At 44.4% G+C, this 19,912-nt stretch overlaps 1 protein-coding gene across 3 annotated transcripts in view; it reads right to left on the reverse strand.

Moving 5' to 3' along the window:
* The window catches only part of USP9X (ubiquitin specific peptidase 9 X-linked), a 96,745-nt gene extending 94,574 nt beyond the window's left edge, over positions 1-2,171 (reverse strand). For all 3 annotated transcript variants that reach the window (XM_036386686.2, XM_036386677.2, XM_036386669.2), the window contains exon 1: positions 1,830-2,171. The gene's annotated coding sequence lies outside the window, so the exon portion shown is untranslated. The remainder of the gene's footprint in view (positions 1-1,829) is intronic.
* Positions 2,172-19,912: the final 17,741 nt, after the last annotated feature.

The following is a 19,912-nucleotide window of genomic DNA, read 5'->3' on the forward strand; positions in this document are numbered from 1 at the left end:
AATCAATACACATATTCTATATGCCTCCTTGAAATTCTTGGTATCACTACCGTAGTTTGTTGGTTCAAAGAATAAACATTACTTCAACTCCAAGAATCAAAAGCATTGTTTTAGAAAACAAAACAAAACAAAAAGCCCAAACAAACCAACTCCCTCATGTATGACTTGGGTTTTGCTGAAATAAATATGCAACTTGATCAGCAACACTTTTGGTGGGGAGGCCTGACAATTTCTCAAGTAAAATATGAAAAAAGGAAATTCCCAAGTACAATATGAATAATAAAGTTAGCTGCCTACAGCTTTCAGCCACCCCTAACCCTTACTTACTAGGGACACAGTTTCTATTCCATAATCAATAAAGGTCAATCCCCCAAACAGCCATCAATAGCCCCTTCCTAAATGTAACAATTTTACCAGCCATTTGTCAGGCCTCTGAGAAGCTGCCAAAAAACCCAGGTTACGTGATCTGTCATAGCAAGTGTTGCCACAGTATGCTGAAGAACGCATAACAGTATCTCAATTCGACAACTTTTTAAAAAAATACAGGCCCCAGTTCTGCAAGTAGGTCAGCAAAAGCAGGCCTGGTGCTGGCTTTGAGCCTGCGACTTCAGAGGGTCTTTGGGCTGATACAAACGTCCAGTGATATGAACACAGCTGCAAAACTGCGAATATCAACCGAGTTGTACAGATAACATGAAAACAGCTGAGACAGACACAATATGTCTGCAGCGAGCCTGGGAGTCCTTTGAACATTTAATTAGAACAAATCTTTTCTGAAAGGTTCTTTTTTTCCTGTACAGCTGCGAGCTACTGCAAATCTCCAAAATACCTAACTGGACTTCTGAAGGAGCAAGCTGAAAATTAAATACGGCATCTTAAAAACTACCCCAACATTTTTGGAAACCTCTAAAAGAAAAAAAAAATCACTCAAGAACAAAATAAGTAATTTTCAAAAGGTATTCCCACTGTATACAAACAAAGCTGCACAAAGTGGGACAGCACATGTTAACACAGTGGTAACTAACACACAAAAACCCCAACAAGCCATCCAACTGGTGAAATCCCGTTTTCTCGAGGACAATAACACTGAGTATCTGCGGCCAAACTACACGCAACTACCTCTGCCGTACACGTCGGGCAAGGGAAGAGGGCTGTCCTGCCTAAAATAAATCGCTACAGACAAGCCCTAAGACACAACTCCGAGGAGAAGCGGCGCGGTGAACTGCAGGAATTAGATGAAAAAGCCACGAACGTTTTTCGTACATGGAAGCCGGGGCGCTGGAAGCCGAGGCCAGAGGAGTGGCCTACGTGTTAACAGTGTTTACAGCGGGCGTGAACGAGCTGCTGCTGCTGGATTTCATTGAGACCGTCGGGAAAGCGCCTCGGCAGGGCCTGATTTCCAGGCGTCGCCCGGGCCTACGCGGCCCCAATCACTCCACCTCAGTAATGGCGTTCGGGGCGAAGGGAAGCGAGAACCAGGGGAGGCGATGCCGGTGCAGCGCTGCGGGGACGCACCGGGCCCTCCTCACCGGGGGGGTCCGGCCAGAGGGGCCCCGGAGAGGCGGCCAGAGCCCCCCGAGGGCGCCGGGCGCTCCCCCCCGCCGGCAGCCGGGGATGAGGAGCCGTCAGCCATTTTCCCTCGCCCTCCAAAACACGGCGGTGCGGGGCCGACACGCCGGGGCTCCGAGGGAGGCGCTGCCGCCGCCTCACGCCCCGCGGGTCCCGGGGAGCTCCGTCCTCGCCCCCAGCCGCGCCCCGGCCCGCGGAGCCCCATCCCCGGGGAGCACAAACAGCTGCCCGGCCCCGCCCGGGCACCGCTCCGCACTCACCCCCGCACCGCTTCCCCTCGTCCCGCGGCGGCTGCTGCGGCGGCCCGGAGCCCTCCTGGGCGCTGCCTCATGCCCGGCGGCCGGCGGGGCACGGTCTCATGCCAGGCCGCGGCTCTGAGGGGGCGGCTCCGCTTCCCCCGGTTCCCACTCGGCTGCGCTGCGGCGGGAAGCGGGAGGGCAAATCCGGCGCCGCTGCCCGCGCTCCGGGTGCCGGCCCTGAGCGCTTCTCTCTCTCTGGGGCGTTTTTCCTGCGTCACCAGCTGCTGCCCGGCGGCGGCGGCGGCGGCCCTGCCTGGGCTCGGGCTGGGGCTGGGCCGGGGCCTGCGCGCTCCGCTCCGCCCCGTCCGGGCACCGGGCGCACGCGGGGGGGGTGGGCGGACGCGCGCCCGGGGCTCGGCCGGGCGGGGGTGGCGGGGCCGGGCCGGGCGGCGGGAGCTCCGCGCTCAGGGCTCGGCGGTGCGGGGGAGGCAGCGCGGAGGGAGGCGGCAGTGGCGGCGGCTCCTCGCGCTCCCGGCGGCGGCGGCGCAGCCGCGTCTGGCGGGGCCCCGTGGGCAAGATGGCGGCGCCGGCAGCGCCTTCCGCACCCGGCCCAGCGCGGCGGCGGTTCGGCCACCCGAGCGCGGCGGTGACGCGCTGCCCGTGTGCCCGCCCGGGGCCGCCGCTCCCGGCCGGCCCCCCCTCGGTGTGTCGGTGTGCGGGGCGGCGGTGAGGGAAGGACGAGGGCTGTGGGACACACACAAACACACGCACGCACGCACGGCCAGCGGCGCGCGGGCGCGCGCGGGGCCTGCTTCGCGTCGGTTGGGCGCGCGCGCGCTCTCCATTGTGGCCCGCGCCGCGCCGCCGGGCGCGCGCCGGGGCCCGGATGGTGACGTCAGGGCGGTGACGGTGGTGACGTCAGCGCGGCCGCCTCCCGCCGCGCTGGGGCCGGGAGGGGAGCGGGACGGGAGCGCGGGCGGCGCGGCGGCTCCGGCCCTCAGGGCCCGCAGAGCAGAGCTCGCACCTCGCTCCGGGTCACCGGCGCTTTCCGAAAGCTGGACAGAGCTTTTGTTCCTTCTTGCAGGCTCCCCGGGGCAGCGGGCGCAGCTCCGAGCCTGGCAGAGCTCAGGGACAAGGCGCTCAGGGCTCATGGGTGGCTCTCAGGGTGTCCTGCGCAGGGCCTGCAGTTGGAGTCCATGATCTCCACGGCTCCTTCCAACTCTGAATATTCTGTGATTTTTTTGATTCTTTTTCCTATGATGCGTCTGCATTTACATTGCCACAGTAGGAGATGGGTAGAACCCCACTCCATACCTGCTTTATATAGCGACCGAGAGGACTTCAAGCCTGGATTTAAAACCTGGGAAAGGATGCTTGGGGCAGGACAGAAGTTTGGCACATATGGCGAACTCGGACTTCAGGAATACCTGAAGTAGTGCTTAAAGTTTTATTAATTCCAAGATCAAAGTCTCATATTAGCAACATAGTTCAAGAATTTCGAACAGGAGGTGAAAGATACGGTATTGAGCTGAAAACACGGGAGGAATTTAGGCTACCCATGCTGGAGTTTGCTGGAGAGGCTCAGACCAACAACCTTAACTCTAGTGCAAAATATTTTATCTTTTGGACCACTCAGTGACAAAAGACTTAGAAACTAAAATACCATTGCTCATTGCAGGAGATGAACAGCATTGGGTGGGTGTTTTTCAATAAAAAGCTGGAGCTCAAAATCAAGTGGTGATAAGTTCTGATGCTTCCTAATTTAGCAAAATTATTAGGTTTTTTGCTGATCATTAGATGGTATGTTTTGGGATGGAAATCTGAAGTATGTTGCTGTGTTAGCCACTCAGTAAACAAAACAAGGGATGCAGCTGCTTCATCACTGTACAAATGCAACAGTTTGTTTACTGAAGGAATAGCTGTATGTGCATTTTCTTCAGCAATAAAAATAAGCCATAACCATGATGAAAGTTTGCAAGTGTCTGTGTTTCGTGTTTGGGTTAGAAATACACGTAATCATATCAAAACAGCCATTTTATCTGTGGGATTTTCATGCTTCTGGGCATGTTATTGTGGTCTCCTTTTTTGTCCCTTATCAACTTTCAGCTTTTCCCCCTATTTCCCATTAATCCACTTTGTTTTCCAGGGAAAGCACTTAAAATAGCTGCACCTATAATGCTTGTACCTTCCTTTGCCACCACAGTATTCTCCCTCAAGCCCTTCACTGTTTATGATAACTTACAGAGGCATGGTGACATCTCAAACAAATGTAGTTGCTTATATTTTGACACTTAACTTTAAAAATAAACTGCTGTGTTTGTTGATGGTAATTTCTTTTATTGTTTAAACAGTCCCTTGTTTTAAAGACAGGCCAAATACTGTGTTCCTTCTGAGTACCATGGCTTTTTTTTGGCAGAGCCAAAGAGTGACACATCAGTGGATTTTTATAATGTGGGCAATTGTCCACCAAGAAATTGACTGTCAGGTCACATAAAAGTCAACAACAACAACAAAAAGATATGAACAGTAGTTGTGGAAACAATGGTGGTACAACTTGTGGCAAGAATTCCCTCTGTTGAAAAAGCATTTCTTCAGCCAAGAGCAAGAGTGGGAACTTTGATTATTTTAATTGAAGCCTTAGGCTTGGAAGAGATGAAGAACTGATTGCTCTTCAGCTCCCCAGGACCTTTGCTGGTACTTTTCAGGTTTTAGATTCTACTTGATGTACAATTTGCAGAAGCACAGCAATACCAGAGGAATTTTGCATGGGGAAAAAACCAAAACTATTGTTTATAGCTGCCCTCCTGCCTGGTTTAAAGGTGTCTTCTGGAGTGCCTTGACAGCAGCAGCTTGAAGCTATGCTAATCAAAGGTCACAATAGGCTGAAGCACACAGCTATTTATGGCACCAAATAAAAGAAGGTAGTGGGTCTGCAATAACCCTGTGTGGTTCCTGAACCAGCAATCTGCACATGGACTCCTGGCTGGGGAATTCTTCCTGCCCAGACAGGAATCTCTGCCTGCCCCTCTTTGCTCAGGCTTCTGAGAGCATTGCTGTGGCTCACCTTGTGCTACACTCTTCTGCCTCAATAGGTTCACACACCCCAACACTGCAAATAAATGTTACCAGTTTGTCTTTGTGCAGCAGCTGTGGAAACACAAGAATACAAGCGAGATAAATTGCTGATTAAAGAATACCCATGAGATGAAGACAGAAGTCAGTAGGAATTCACAAATCTGACTAAGTGCTCCAAATTCTGTGACAGAATTCTGGTTAATTCCCCGCTGTACACAACTGTTGGTATGATTAGAAATTGTTGATATGATTAGAAATGCTTTTATGACATCTTTAATTCAGTGTGAAAATGTGGGGAAGGGAAGCAGTTCCCTGAAGGCTTCCCCTGCTCCAGCACTGCAGCTAGCCCATCAAACAAAAAGCGAAACCAGTTGTGAACTAGCTGAAAAGGAAAACCAAAACATTCTGGTGAGGGAATTACTCAGAATTTAGAAAATCTCTGTTAATGGGTGTGTTTATTCCCAGTTCTTAAACTCTGGTTGAGGCTGCACTGCTCCATGAGTAGACAAAAATGAAATTCACAACGCTGCTGATGCAGAGTAAAGCTGTGGAGTTTTGCAGTGGGGTAGCAAAAGGAGGAATAACAGATGGGAGAAAGCAGAATTTTTCCACAGACCCACAAAAGATCTTTTTTTTCTGGTTCAGCCCCTTGGATGCTGCATCACACACTGTTCACCAACACTCAGAAAACAACAGGTTGTGTGACAGTACTTTACATATAAATTAGCATTCAAAATTAGGGAAAAAATCCCATGATAATGATGTATCTATAAGTTGTAAAAACTCTCCTGAAGTGATGCTCTATCTCTTTTTTGTTGCAAATAAAGGTTAAGTATAGACATTTCATTTTAGTTTCTCCTGAGGTGACTGCTTTAATTACCATTCCTCACATCAGTGTAAGACTTCTCTTCATAGTTGTCACTCACTTTCCATCTTTTAACTTCTGATTGTAAGAGATATTAACAGTGATGTTGGAATGGGCATAATGTCACTCTTAAAAGACTCATAGAAGCAGTTAAATCCAGTTTGTGCTCCATACTTACAGCTGCAAAAGAATGGTTGCTTAGGCAGAAATCATAGAAATTTTATAAGAAAAGGATTCTGTAGATTTTATAAGGAAAAGATTCTGTGGTCTCTCACGTTGAGGAAAGGATGTTATCTGATTAGGAACAATTCTTATGATAAGAGAAACATGGTGTGGCATTTTCCTGTTATTCATTTAGTTGTGCACTTATGGGTTAAATGAACAGCATGAACAGAAATTCTCAGAGTGCCTACCAAATACTCAGAAGATGTTGCAGAGACCATTTGTCAAAAAGTCTGTTTATAGGCTTAAAAGAGTATCTCCCCTATCTTTTGGAGAGGGAGCAATTCAAAATATTTTCCCTGTCTAGTTCATTGCTAGCTGAACTGTCCTCAGATAAACCATGTGGTGTCCATGTGAAAAGCATCCGTCTCGTAGGACTTGGACAGAGTTCAAAAAATGGATTTGACAGCCATATGGTCCTCTTCATCCACATGAACCTTGAAGAAGTTTGACTTCCTTCCAGCCTTAAGAGTAGAGTGAGGGAAGAAGGGAAACTGTTCTTAAAACTTGTCAATGTTGTTCCTAAATGTGCTAGATGAGGACATTGTTCAAAAAGAACAGCAAGAAATTCTGTAGGTTTGTGAATTTCCTCAGCTTTTCTGAATGCCTGTGCACACAGAGTGTTTGTCATGGCACTGGTGGGGAACTGAGGGAGTCTGTTGTTCACAAACCCCAGCCACCACGTCATGGCCATTTTCTCCTCCTCAGCTGGGTTTGTAAACATCAGTGTTGCTATGGGTGCAGCAGAAGGGAAGCAGCTTCTTTTCCTAGGGCTGAGCATCCTCCATCCTTCCAGCCCTGATCTCCCTTCAACCCCAAATTACATTCCTCATGGGCTGGAGTGCCTGGTTTATGTTGGATATGCTGGGCTAGGCAGGAGCTTCATTAGCTATAGCAAGCAGGAGGAGTAATAACTGAGTTGTACTTCCCTTTCCCACTCTGGGCATTTCTTTGGCATTTCTTCTTCCTCTTCCTAAAATTTTGTAGGAATTAGTATCTCTTTGAAAAGCCCTTTTTCCTCATTCAGGGTTTACTGAAATTGGCTGAAAGAATCAAGGGGAACCAACAGGCAGAGGCAGAGCCAGACAATGGGCTCATGTGGAACCAGTGTCATTAAAAAAACCATGAGAAGTTTCAAAACTTCAAAACGGGGTAGTCTGAAAGGAGAAGGGTTGCCACTACACATTTGAAATGGGAAAAAAAAAAAAAAGATGTGATCAGAAACAATAGGAAAATATTATTTAAGAGTAAACCACAGATTTTGAAACAAACACGCAAACATGATTTGAACAGAAACACAGATTCATTTCAGATCTTGTATCAATGGTTTTATCTGAGCTTTATAAAAATAGCTTCTGAGAAAGGCTTAAATCTAAAAATATTTACAGGAAGAAAGTTTGCAATTTTGTAAAGCTAGGGTTTTTTCCTTTCATGTGACTAAAGACTTTCTTTCTTCAGTCTAAAGAGGGATTTCATACAGTAGCATGCAGACTAGTAGGATTTTGGAACCTTTAGTTATGTGCTTTCATTCCATGCTTTCCTTTTTTAACTTTGTCCAGAAGTTTTTCTCAACTATTTTATTGCCAGTTACCTACAAAAATAATTCCCATTGTCCAAAACAATCATTATTTCTCTTTTGATGAAATGGTACAGTAAGCAAATGCCAGTTTACATGGATGATTTGCAAGGACTGAATTTTGATAACTGCTACTGCTGTTCCATCAAGAGTCTGTGGCAGGTCACTTCAGAACATAATGCAGATTAACTGTGGCCATGCTGTATTTTATGTAGCCCTGCAGCCTTTCTGAGAGATTACATTAAAATATCTTGGATAAATGTGAAGTAACTCATAGCAGGACTTGTGCAGCAGCAGTGATATTTTGGCTGGAAGGTTCACAGTAGCAATAATGTTTGAGCAATAGCTGTGTCTTTGTAGCCAGGATGGTATAAGGCATTAAGCAAGCCAGAACTTGTATAGAGGGTAATATCTTTTATTAGATCTGAAAACAGGCTTGTATGCATCAAAGCTTGTCTGTTTTTACTAGACATATCAGTTGGTCTACTGAAACAATATTTAAGTAGATCTTGCATCATCCAGAGGCAATCTGCTTTTTTTTTAGCACACTAGTTCTTTTCCATTTATTCTTTTTCTATACCATTATCTTGGGAAGGTAAGTGTAATTCAGAATCTAAATATGTGGAAATAACATCAATGGACAAAAGCTAAAGTTTATGCTGTAAACAGAGGATTATTTCTGTGATTTGACTTTTTTGAATATCAAGCAAAAAGCTCTTTAAAGTACAATTCACTTGTCACTACTTCTGTAGTTTGCACTGCTCTCAGTTACAAATTGAGACCAAATGGACAAATCTGATATCTACAAGTTAATTTTCTTTTTGAAATCTAAACTACTATAGTTCTGGAGTTCTTCTGCTTTTAAACTTATTGCTGGTTATTTCCAAGGTTAAAATGAGAATAAAATTTCATATCATAACATCCCTTTAATTATCTGCTTTTTCCTTGAGTTTGTACTTTTAGGTGCACATGTAGTAAGACATGGTTAGACATACTTCTGGTTTTTTAAAATCTATTACGGAAAATCTTAACATATTTAACCGAAATATAAAATAAAACAAAAATGGACAAAATAATGTGTTTTAACTTCCTGGAGACAAAGTAATTATTCCTTTACTTTCTGAAATGACAGGAAAAAATCTCAAGTCACCCATATTTTGTGCTCCTTTTTTTCCCCTCTGAATAAGATGGACCAAATGGCCAACAGTTCTTAAGGATTTTTTGACTACACATCAGTACAAAAGACTAATTCCTTCTTCTTCTCAGGTGAAGAATCCAACTGAAGTCCACAGATTAATGCCTGTAATAGTATTAATTTCACCAAGTAATAGTAGACTTTGAAGTTTTCCTTGAACCTTAATTCGAGGAATGTTATGAGTATCAAAACCATATGGCTGAAAGACTGCAGCCGACTGCACAGCTCCAGCCTCTACTTAGTGGGCTAAATCCATCAAAAGTCTGTCTCTATTTCAAAGGAGAGTGAGGCTCCCAGCATGGCAAATAATACTCATTTCAGCTGTATCCGTCTCACTGGGCTGTAACCACCTACAAATGGGGCACCTTGTCAGAGGTGGCTCCCTGGCATCTCTGGGCAGACCGTGGGGAAGGGCAGCACTCCCTGAGCACAGCTTGCCCTAATGGTGGAATTTATATTCCACCTTTGCCCTCCACAGCTGCTTTCCCTTCCCCAGTAGCTGCAGAGAAAAAGTGAATGGCTATGTAACTTTCATCTTGGCATAGTTATGAAATGAAATTTGGGTTCTCAGCGAGTGGGGTGTCTGCCCAGGAGTGAGTTTTGCAGCTGCAAGCAAGATGAGCAATGGCTCAGGAAGCCAAGAAGAACCCTGTGTTTGTGGGACCAGGTTTTGGTGCCGAGGGGTACGGGGGTGGCTTCTGTGAGGAGCTGCTGGAAGCTTCCCCTGTGTCCTGTGGAGTCAAAACCAGCTCTGAGACAGCCCAGCTGGCCAGGGCTGAGCCCATCAGCAATGGTGGGAGCACCTCTGGCATAACTTAGTTAAGAGAGGGGGAAAAAACCCTGTAGCTCAACGACAGCCAAAGAGAGGAGTGAGGAGGTGTGAGAGGAAGAGCCTGCAGACACCGAGGTCAGTGCAGAGGGAGGGGCAGGAGCTGCTCCAGGGGCTGGAGTCAAGATTCCCCCACAGCCCATGGAGGGCACGGGGATGCAGAGATCCCCTGCAGCCCCTGGAGGATCCCATGCTGGAGCAGGTGGATACCAGAGGAGGCAGAGACCCCTGCACTGGAGCAGGCTCCTGGCAGAAGCTGTGACCCATGGAGAGAGGGGCCCAGGCTGGGACAGGTTTGCTGGCAGGCCTTGGAACATGGAGGAGCCGTGTTGGGGCCGACTGTTCCCAAAGGACTGCACGCCGAGGGAGGGCCTCACACTGGAGCAATTAATGAAGAACTGCAGCCCGAGGGAAGAACCCATGTTGGGGCAGGAGAGAGTTTGAGATGTCCTCCCTCAGAGGAGGAAGAAGCGGTAGAGAAAATGTGCAGTGAACTGACTGCAGTCCCCATTCCCCATCCCTCTGCACTGCCTAGGGGAGGAGGTAAGCTGTCAGGAGAAGCTGAGCCCAGGCAGAAGGGAGGGCTGGGGGGAAAGTGCTTTTTAAGCTTTGGGTTTCTTTCTCATTACCCAACGCTGATTTGATTGGTGACAAATTAAAGTAATTTCCTAAAGTTGAGCCTGTTTTGCCCATGACAGTGACTGGTGAGTGACCTGTCCCTGTCCTCACCTCACACATGAACCTTCTGGTGGATTTTCTCTGCCCTGCCCAGCTGAGGAGGGGAGTGACAGAGTGGCTTTGGTGGGCCCACCACAGTTCCCCTCCTAGCACACAGACAGCAAGTGGGGCACAAACTGCCTGGGCCACAGGATCAGAAATGTGCTGCCCACAGCATCAGAGGTGCTCAGGGAGCAGATGGAATGACTGCTGCCTGTCCTGGCTTCATGACAACCACTTATCTGTTTCACCAGACACAGATGAGGTGCCAGGGCAGCCAGTGAGAGAGAAAGATGGGGTGAGAAAAGAGCTGTGATAATGAGAGTCTGACCACAAACAATTCTTTCCAGGAATGGTTTCTTTAACTCACCCTAAACAATGGGCTACACTGTCCAAGTATTACCTACACAGTACTTGAAAACCCTCATTCTAATAGCAAACAGCTGTTGGACTCAACCACATTTATGCCCTCTGCTTAGTGTTTGTGGACACTTGTGTGATTCCAGCTTTGGTCAGCTGTTCTTCTGGCTGATCTTCTGTCTGTCCTGCACAGGAAAATCCTCACTGCTCAACTTCACTGTTGTTCATTTCCCTCCTTGAAAGGCTTAATTCATTTTATCAGGGAGTAGAAATTACAAGACAACCATTGCTTCACGTGTAGATTGAAAATTCTTTGTCCAGCTTTTCTTGGGAGCCACACATAAATTTATTCTTCAAAGAATTGCTTAAAAATTTTCACATGGACTCTGGAAATGCAGGACTTATCACATTGCACACAGTTTTCAGGTGTAGAATCTTGGAGTTGACTTATGAATGCTAAATTTAGATGTTGATGTTGCTTGCAAGAACAAATAAATTACAGACTGGCTCTGTGTCATACATGTGAAGAATTCATCAAGATCATACCTGGGTTTTTTCAATTTCTACATGTGGCTGATCAGTTTTTGCATACCTTTAATAGTATGCAAAGGTCATCCTTCAAAGTTATACAGATGCCCTTAATGGCAAAATTTAGTATCAAGTATTTTAAGTCATGCCGGTATATCTTACTATCTGGGATAAGTGCCTGATCAATTCAAAACCCTCTGGAAAAGAGTTTTCTCAATCTCTATTTCTTTATTTTCTGGAAGGAATATTGTTTCCTAACTATTTCATCTCATAGTGAAAGACCAAAGAGGGAGATGAGAAATTGAATATTGCTTTTGTGACACTACTGAAGTTAACTTGCAGCACATTTACAGACTTCATGTTGCTTCATATTATACAGGGACAGCAACAGAAGCAGAGAAACAAGAAGAAAGGCATTCTTGCCTTCCTCATTTCCCTTTCTTTTGTTCATGAAAGACCATCTAAATTTCTGATTAATAATATTTACACTCATATTGGCTGGATACAAAACTATGAAGTGAGAAAAAGTTGCTGGTTTTCAATGAATATTGTTTGGAACATCTCCAATTTCATACACCAGGGCATGACACGCTGAATTTTGAATGTGCTAGAAAGCTCTGTTATTCTTTCTAAATCCCTGATTTCTTTATCTGATGAAAGAAAAATACAAGCTAAAAGTTGTAGCTTGTATAAAATCTGAAGCTTAATAAATATTACAATTACTACATTACTGTTTCCCACATTGCTGTAATAGACCAGCATATTTTCCTCTCTTCTGACACATCTCTTAAGGAAGCTTCTCTCACTGAAACCTACTGGGGAGTAAAGGGAAAAAAATTACTTACCATTAAGTGCATTACTCAGCTTCTATGAATGCAAAATTTTAAAGCCAACTGTCTTGTAAATACAAAAAAGAGTATTTTTCTTGCCTAAGTAAACACATATTCACTTAGGAAACAACTGCATATTAGTGTGGAAATATCATTTAAAACACATAGCAAACGAAGGTGTACCATCAGCCTTGCAGCTTGTCACAAAGCACTCACTGCCTGATCAGCTCACCCAAGATGTGGAAAATTTCAAAGACAGGAAGCAACTTCTCCTCCCAGATTTTCACTGCACTAATTAGCTTTGTCTTGCTATTTCTTCCATGGATGCAGAGAACTTCAACTTCACAGAGATCCCTAGCACTGCAAGATGGACTCATCTGTAAATTCTGTTCCTTTGTACAGCAGAAATGGGTTATGTATTCCACACAGGAAAATTACAGTAAAAAGATCTATCCTATGGTAATCAAAATATGAGCTATCACTGTCAATTTTATGAGAAGTATTAAATACATATATAGAAGTGTTTAATGCAGTGGTACAACCACACAGCTGTTCACATAGGAATAAATGTGAAAAAACCCACAGTCTTCAGTCCCTCCCTGTCATGCTTGTGTATGCAGTGTATTGTTAAATGATGGACATATTGTGCATGCTTAATTAAAAACTAAAAAATGACTGTAAAGTATGGAATGGCTTTTCTAGCACCTTAACAAGGCATAGATATATTCAAAACTGTCTGGAAAAGAGTTTTCTCAATCTCTGTTTCTTTATTTTCTGGAAGGAATATTGTTTCCTAACTATTTAATCTCATAGTGAAAGACCAAAATGGGAGATGAGAAATTGAATATTATTTTTGTATATTTTGAATATTGCTTTTTGTATTGCCTTATGTATTCCACACAGGCAAATTACAGTAAAAAGATCTATCCTATGGTAATCAAAATATGAGCTATCACTGTCAATTTTATTAGAAACATAAAATCAATATATAGAAGTGTTTAATGCAGTGGTACAACCACACAGCTGTTCACATAGGAATAAATGTGAAAAAAACCCACACAGTCTTCAGTCCCTCCCTGTCATGCTTGTGTATGCAGTGTATTGTTAAATGATGGACATATTGTCCATAATTTATTCTTAATTAAAAACTAAAAAATGACTGTAAAGTATGGAATGGCTTTTCTAGAACCTTAACAAGGCATAGATATATTGATGGTGGAACATCAGATAAAGGTAGTGTGGGTTATTTTGCTGCAGCTATGAGGCTTGTAGGGAGAGGAAATAATTTTCTAACATGCCAACTGTCATAGTTGAAGAATTCAGAAAATATCTCAGACACACAAAGGCATTGTTCTGAAATAAAAGCAACAGATTTCAAAAATCTGGGGGTTGGACTGGATGTTCTTTAAAGATCGTTTCCAGCACAAACTATTCCATGATTTTTTGAGTCTGTAAGATAAAGATGAATGGAGGATGATGGCTCAGGGCTTAGATGGGTATGAACCAATTTGATTGCTTGGGTTAGTTATAGTGCTTAATAGTGCAGGTGATGGGTCCCTGTGAAGAATGGGGCTCCTCACTGCAGGAGAGAGGAGGATGCATGAAATATGGAGAAATTTCAGGTTTGCTCCCTTCTAGGGCAAAAAAATAGAGAGACTTGTAGTCTATAACCTGTATAGCATGGAGAGCTTAGCAGTGGACAAGAGAGTTTATAAAATGTCAAAAATAAGTCTCTGAAAATCCTCTTATTTCTGTGATTGTGCAGAGTTATAAATGAGTCCATAGTTACCAGGCTCATCCTCAGGAAGTTTCCCCTGAGGGTCCAGACTGAATGATTAGGATGAAATGACCCTTTTGAGAAACAACCACTGACTGCCAAGTAGGTGTTTCTTCCCCTATGGGCATTTTGTGTGAATTCTTCCTGAGTCACAATGGTTATTTACCTGGCTTTCTCTCAGTCGTGCACTGGAGGAAACATGTCACATTCTTGGACACTCAGGGATAGGATCCAAGATTGTTCTGCTGTAGTTGGTATTTCCTCTGCAGCGGTGATGGGCAGGAATTGCTGAGTTCCACATTGTTTGGCTGGCTGCAGTCTGGGTGTGCCTGGTTTACTCTAGGCTGTGACTTTTCTGCTGCTCACACCCTTGGTGGGAATGAAGAATGGCTTGAAGGCAAGGATGGACAGCTCTGTCCATCTTACCAAGTAAAAGCTTCTCCTCTAAGGAATGTTAGAACTTCATGATTTTCTGCATAGATTAGAAGGCAAGGTATGCAACAGTCAGAACACTGAATATCTCTTCAAAATAAAACTTATTACTTTAAAGAGCTATTTCTGCTTGAGAGTGAAAGTAAAACACAGGAGTTTGCTTAAAACCACCAGCTTCACTCCTGCTGTATTTTTGTCAGTGGTAAAACTTACAAGAACATTATATAACATGAAAAAGTTCACCTCCACAATAAGAAATGAGATAATGCAGGAGAAAAGTTCATAATAAGTAACTAATGCCAAGGGTAAATATCTCTAATGCAGCCAGCAAGAAGGTTTGTTTCATTTTTCTTTATCCTGGAAGATTAATTCCAAGATCATAAAAGGAAATGCACCAGGTTTTGCCTTTTTATTAACAAAAGCATTAAAAACATAATGTGATGGACTTGCAGATGACAAAATTGCCTTTCTTAAAATGTAAAAGCTCAAAACGTTGGGTATTAGGGAGGAACTGAAGAAAAAACAAACAAAAACCCCACAGCATGCCTCTGTATGCTGGAGCAGGACTCTGAGAACCTTGGTTTGGAAGTGGATGAACATTTGAAAGATCTAAGAAGTCTTAACAGATAGGATCTGGCTGAAAAAAAAATGAGAATATAAATGTTTAATATTTTATGCTGTGTTAGGAGTGCATTCCAGTTTAAGCAAAAATTCAAATGGTCTTCAACAAATGTGTAGCAAACAGACCATGAAATCAAACTCAAATAATAGTTACAATTTTTTCAAAATAATTTTCTGGATTCATTAATTGCTTCTAGGAAGGCTGTTGCATACATCAAGATGGCCAGTTTAAAATGTTACATTGGGAAAAGCTGCTAAATAAAGAGAAAGATCTAGAAAAGAAAGGGTTCATTGCTTTCTTCTCTGCTGACAAGGAGGATACGATATCAAGAACATTGTCTTAGACCTAGAAAATCTGCTTTCTGAGAGTCTGAAGACTTGCTAAGATCATTCAGCCTCCAAAGCCCATGGGAAGATTATTCAGCCATGAGTTGACTGTGTAATGTTTTCATTTCTTATCTGTGAGGAGCCAGCTCCACTCATGAGCACTTGCAAAACCTGGAATGTGCTACAGGGATGCCAGAGTGACTCTGGAGTCTGCAAGAGTTCTGCCACTGGGTTTTCCTGTCTGTGGTGCCAAGCTCAGGCTGTCTGAGATAGTGGAGAGCTGGTGGCATAAGGAATATATCATGTGGATAATGTTGGTGCTATTAATCCTCTTTTTATTATAACCTAAACCCCGTATTATTATCTGAATGACTCCGAATCTGTTAATCTAACATGAGTTAAAGGGATGATAAAAATAGTGTCTTGCTTTACAGGCATTCATTTATAGAAATAAACTTTACCTAGTGCATAAAAATTAGGGTGGATAATTCCAGGCTTACATTTCATACATCCCAATTCATAAAATTGATGTCTTTTAAAATACAATATGAAGATGCTGTGATTCTATAACATGTTGTATTTGGTGGTCTTACTGAACCATTGCAGTAAATATTGATTTAGGCAACTAAGTCTCCTGAGATAAAATTAGGCACTAAGGAACAAACTCAGCCTACAAAAACAAAATCAGATTTATTTAAAAGTATAACTGTGTTTGTGTTAAAGGTATAGAATGGTAGTTTTCTGAAGCTTTATTGAATATTTTTATTCTGTTTGGAGGCTGGACATTTCAGAGGTTTTTGTAGGAAGCTTAGCACTGCAATGATGGCTGAGCTAAGCCTCTGGGTCTTCAGGACTTCCACTGCTTTGATCTGTCAGATGTGCCCTCCTGGGTACAGTCTGGAGGACAAAGGTTTGGGTTCTGCATCAGGACCATGCTGCCTTCCAAACCTACCAGCCATGTCCAGGACACACCTGAGGGCACCACTGACACAAAACCAGGAGAAGATTCTAATAAACTTGTTCTAGAGGGGTTACTTTTCATCCACTGACATATAAATGAGTGAATATTTTAAATTGTCATAGGTGAGCACTTAAATACTTTATTGGCCTTTGCTGAATAGTTTTCTTAGTGACATTTTATACTCTGTTATGAGCAATACAAATATAATTTTTTTTCTTTATGATAAAGGTCTTTTCTTCAAAAATAACCATCTTTAGCATATGTTAGAAATGGGGTGACAAGTTAGGATAAGAACCAACAATTCTCAGTTTCTGTACGTGGTGAAAAACTCCTAACAGGCATCTTTGCTTTTAGCCTACTTTTGTCTGCCTACAAAGAACTTTGCTTGTCAAGAATTGTAGGTACCTACTCTTCAAGTGGAAAGAATAGCTGGCCTCCAGCCTCCCACAGGGAGAGCTGAAAATTAAAAAGATCTTTTAGAGAACCTAAGAATGGCTTTAGCCCCTTCAGCAGCTGAGTAAGGCTTTATAATAGAAGTGCAAACGCACGTGCTGCAACTCCCAGTGAAAAGCTGTCATGATACCACATTATTTGCAATCTAAACCTCAGCTTCTCCAGGCATTCTCCTGCACTTTATAAGTGACTCTGATGTACAGATAATTTCTGGCATAGCTCTTAATAATTCTTTACAAATATTTGAAAATTATAATCTGTTATGAATGTGAGTTAAATGGGTGTGCTGGGAGCTTGCCCCTCAGTGCACAGCAGAATGGGCAGGGGCTGCCTCGATGAGCTACAAAATTGTTAGCAGTGACCATCACACCCTGTAGGCAGATGTGCACCTGGCTGCCTTGGCTTGGGAGAGTTCCTGGTGTGCCTGGGTGCTGCTGGAGGTGGGGACCTTTGTAAATGTACATGGCAACAGCTCCTGCCAGTGCCAAAGCCCTCAGTGTGAGCAGCAGAAGCTTCTGAGCTTCTTTGCTGCCCAGAAGAAAGAGAGTCACTGCTCAGGACACGTAGGTTTGTACTTCCAAGGCAGCATCAGCCACTGGGTGTGAGTGCAGGTCACGGAGCTGTGAGTCCCTCCCAGAGTGCTGTGAAAGTCACTACACCAACACCACTCCTCTTTCCAAGGGGATCTCATCACCCAATTCTTCCTGCATATTCTCCTCTTCCTCAGTCCTGCTGGCTTCTCTTTGCATTTGCTCTCTTCTCTTCTCTTCTCTTCTCTTCTCTTCTCTTCTCTTCTCTTCTCTTCTCTTCTCTTCTCTTCTCTTCTCTTCTCTTCTCTCTCTCTTCTCCTCTCCCTTCTCTGACCTTCAGTGACACAATTACCTCTCCCATACCATTCATCATAATTTTATCTCCCATTCTACCCCTCACCCCTTGCCTTGCACCCTTCTGCCTCTGCTCCCTGTGGTTCACTGGGAGATGCCTTTTCTCTCTCTGGGTTCCCTTTCTTCACTCCAGCTGCCCTGGACCTTTAGTTTCTGATGTTCTTCTGTCACCCCCCGTGCCAAGAGAAGGGCAGTGCTGGAAAGGTGTGCCTGTTGCAGAGGACAAGGGACAGTTTGCTTTCAGAATGCTATGTTTTCAGGACTGAGGCATTTAAGGATATGTATTGTATAGAGTCAGGAGTACATCTAACCCCATTGCATGCTCCTACCTTGTCTTCTGTCCTGACAGTTTGACCTGGGCAAAATTTCCATTTATCCACATTGTGTCATCCCATATGTTCCCTGCCTGGTCCCTCTGCAGCCTCTCCCTGGGCATGTGCACATGCAGCCAGAAGTTGAGGGAGCATAACCCAGTTTCCTGCTTGCCCACTCCAGGGAGAAGAGAGGATAAACTGTGCCCAGAGTGACTGCACAGAGGATTCAGTCAATTCCCAGCCTCACAGGCCTTCCCACTCCTCCCCTGTTCCAGGAACTCTCCAGCTGGCTTTGTGTTTACTTCTGCCTTCCCTGTGACATCTTCTGATAGTCTCGGTTCTTCTTTTGCACTCTGGAGAGAATGTTATCTGCAGTTCTCTTTTTTCCTCTTCTGATGGACTGGGCATGCCTGGGCTCCTTCAGAGCTCTTATCCTGCCAAGGCAATGAAAAACCATGCATTCATTGCTTCCCCTTGTTCATGCCATCCTTAACAACAACAACAACAAAATCCTTTCCATCCCAGCCTGGTCCCTCCGTGCAGCTTTCAGCTGACTTATTAGTAGTCCTGTGTTTGCCATTTGTGAGATTGACTGCACAAAAACTGTAGGTGTAAATTTAATAAAAATACATCTGTAAACATTACAGCACCCAGCACCACGGTTTTTATAAAATGTAAAGTAAAGCTGGTTGTCCATATTGAGTTTTGGGGGGTAGCTAGCAGGCCTTTATTTCAAGGTTATGTTCCTTGATCCTTTTCCAGGTGAGACACTAAAGAAAAATACCCATGAGATTTCTGAAATTTCCTTTCTCTTCTGAAAGGAAGAGAAGAAGCATCTCAGACTGGTGTGGTGCCCTACTGCAACACTCTAACAGGATTTTTCAGAGCTAGATGAAAGCATGATAAATTGGTGACAGGAAGGGTCAGTCAGTTGCAGGGGGAAAAAAAAAAACCACAAAGTTTGCCCTCCTGGCTACATTCATGGACTGGATGACATTCCTGCTGCATGACAAATGTGCAGGCATCATCTTCCCAAGCTGGAAGGAGATACAGCAAGAATGTGGGAGAAACCAGAGGAAGCCAAGGGCATGATGGAAGGATTTAGGAAATCAACTCCTTCTTTAGGAAAGGAACTAGGCTGGTGATAGATATCCATAAGGGGAGTGGTGGTGAGGGAAACAAAGATGCAAAACATGTCAGGCATGCTGAGGGGAGGCAGGACAGCAAGACATGGGATGCAGGCCCCCTAAAAGAACATGACCTTTGACAAGCCTTTAACATAGACATTGCTGAATCCTCATTGCTCAAGTCTCCATGCTCTTGGTTTTGTCCTCTTTCTGTCTTTTCTGGGCTGTCTTTGATGCCTTGGTGTCAGAGGAGAAAAGCAGCCCAGTTTATGGCTTCCACCTTGCAGTATTGCTGCCCAACATCTTCACTGCCTCCACCAGTGCTGACAGCTTTTCCTGTCAATGGCCAGGGGTGCCATTTCTGGCACAATAATGGTGAAAAACTGGAGTGGTGTGACAAAAAAATGAGGTTTCTGGAGCCTTTGTTCCATGCAAGAATGTCTGCATGGCCTCCTGACCTGCCTGCATGAGCTTGGCAGAGCCCAGGTGAGTTATGGGGTTAAAGACCACATAGAATAAAACAAAACATCCCAGGTCCCAAAAGTGGAGCCTAAGGAGGAGTGTACAGCAGATTTAAAGAGTGATGGAGAAGCTTCAGCTGCATATTCTACTTCCACAATATATAATGGATAAGTGGGAAGGCAGCTCACAGTGGATGTGGAGTCATCATTAAAGCAAGGCTTGCAAGTTCAGCTTGGGTACATCTCTAAACAAGGGAGGGCAGCAGCTTTTTTGGTAGCTAGGTTCAGCTGTCTCACACATCCTTGTCTCACCCCTCCTCCCACTCCTGTATCCTGAGAAAGACAGAGCTGTGCTCCTCCAGAGGAAGCTGGGAAAGGAGGGAGGTTGATATTAGACTTTCTAGATCCCTTATTGTCAGACCCTCCAGAATCTCTCTTGAGCAGCAGTCCCTCCCAAACAGCCTTTCTCCAAAATGTCTTGGGAAAGATTGAGATAAGGAAGTAAAGCTCTGGCCATGGAAACACCCCAGGTTATGCCATCTGCACTAAA

This window comes from Molothrus ater, chromosome 2 (genome assembly GCF_012460135.2).
Source record: "Molothrus ater isolate BHLD 08-10-18 breed brown headed cowbird chromosome 2, BPBGC_Mater_1.1, whole genome shotgun sequence".
In the NCBI taxonomy this organism is placed as follows: Eukaryota; Metazoa; Chordata; class Aves; order Passeriformes; family Icteridae; genus Molothrus; species Molothrus ater.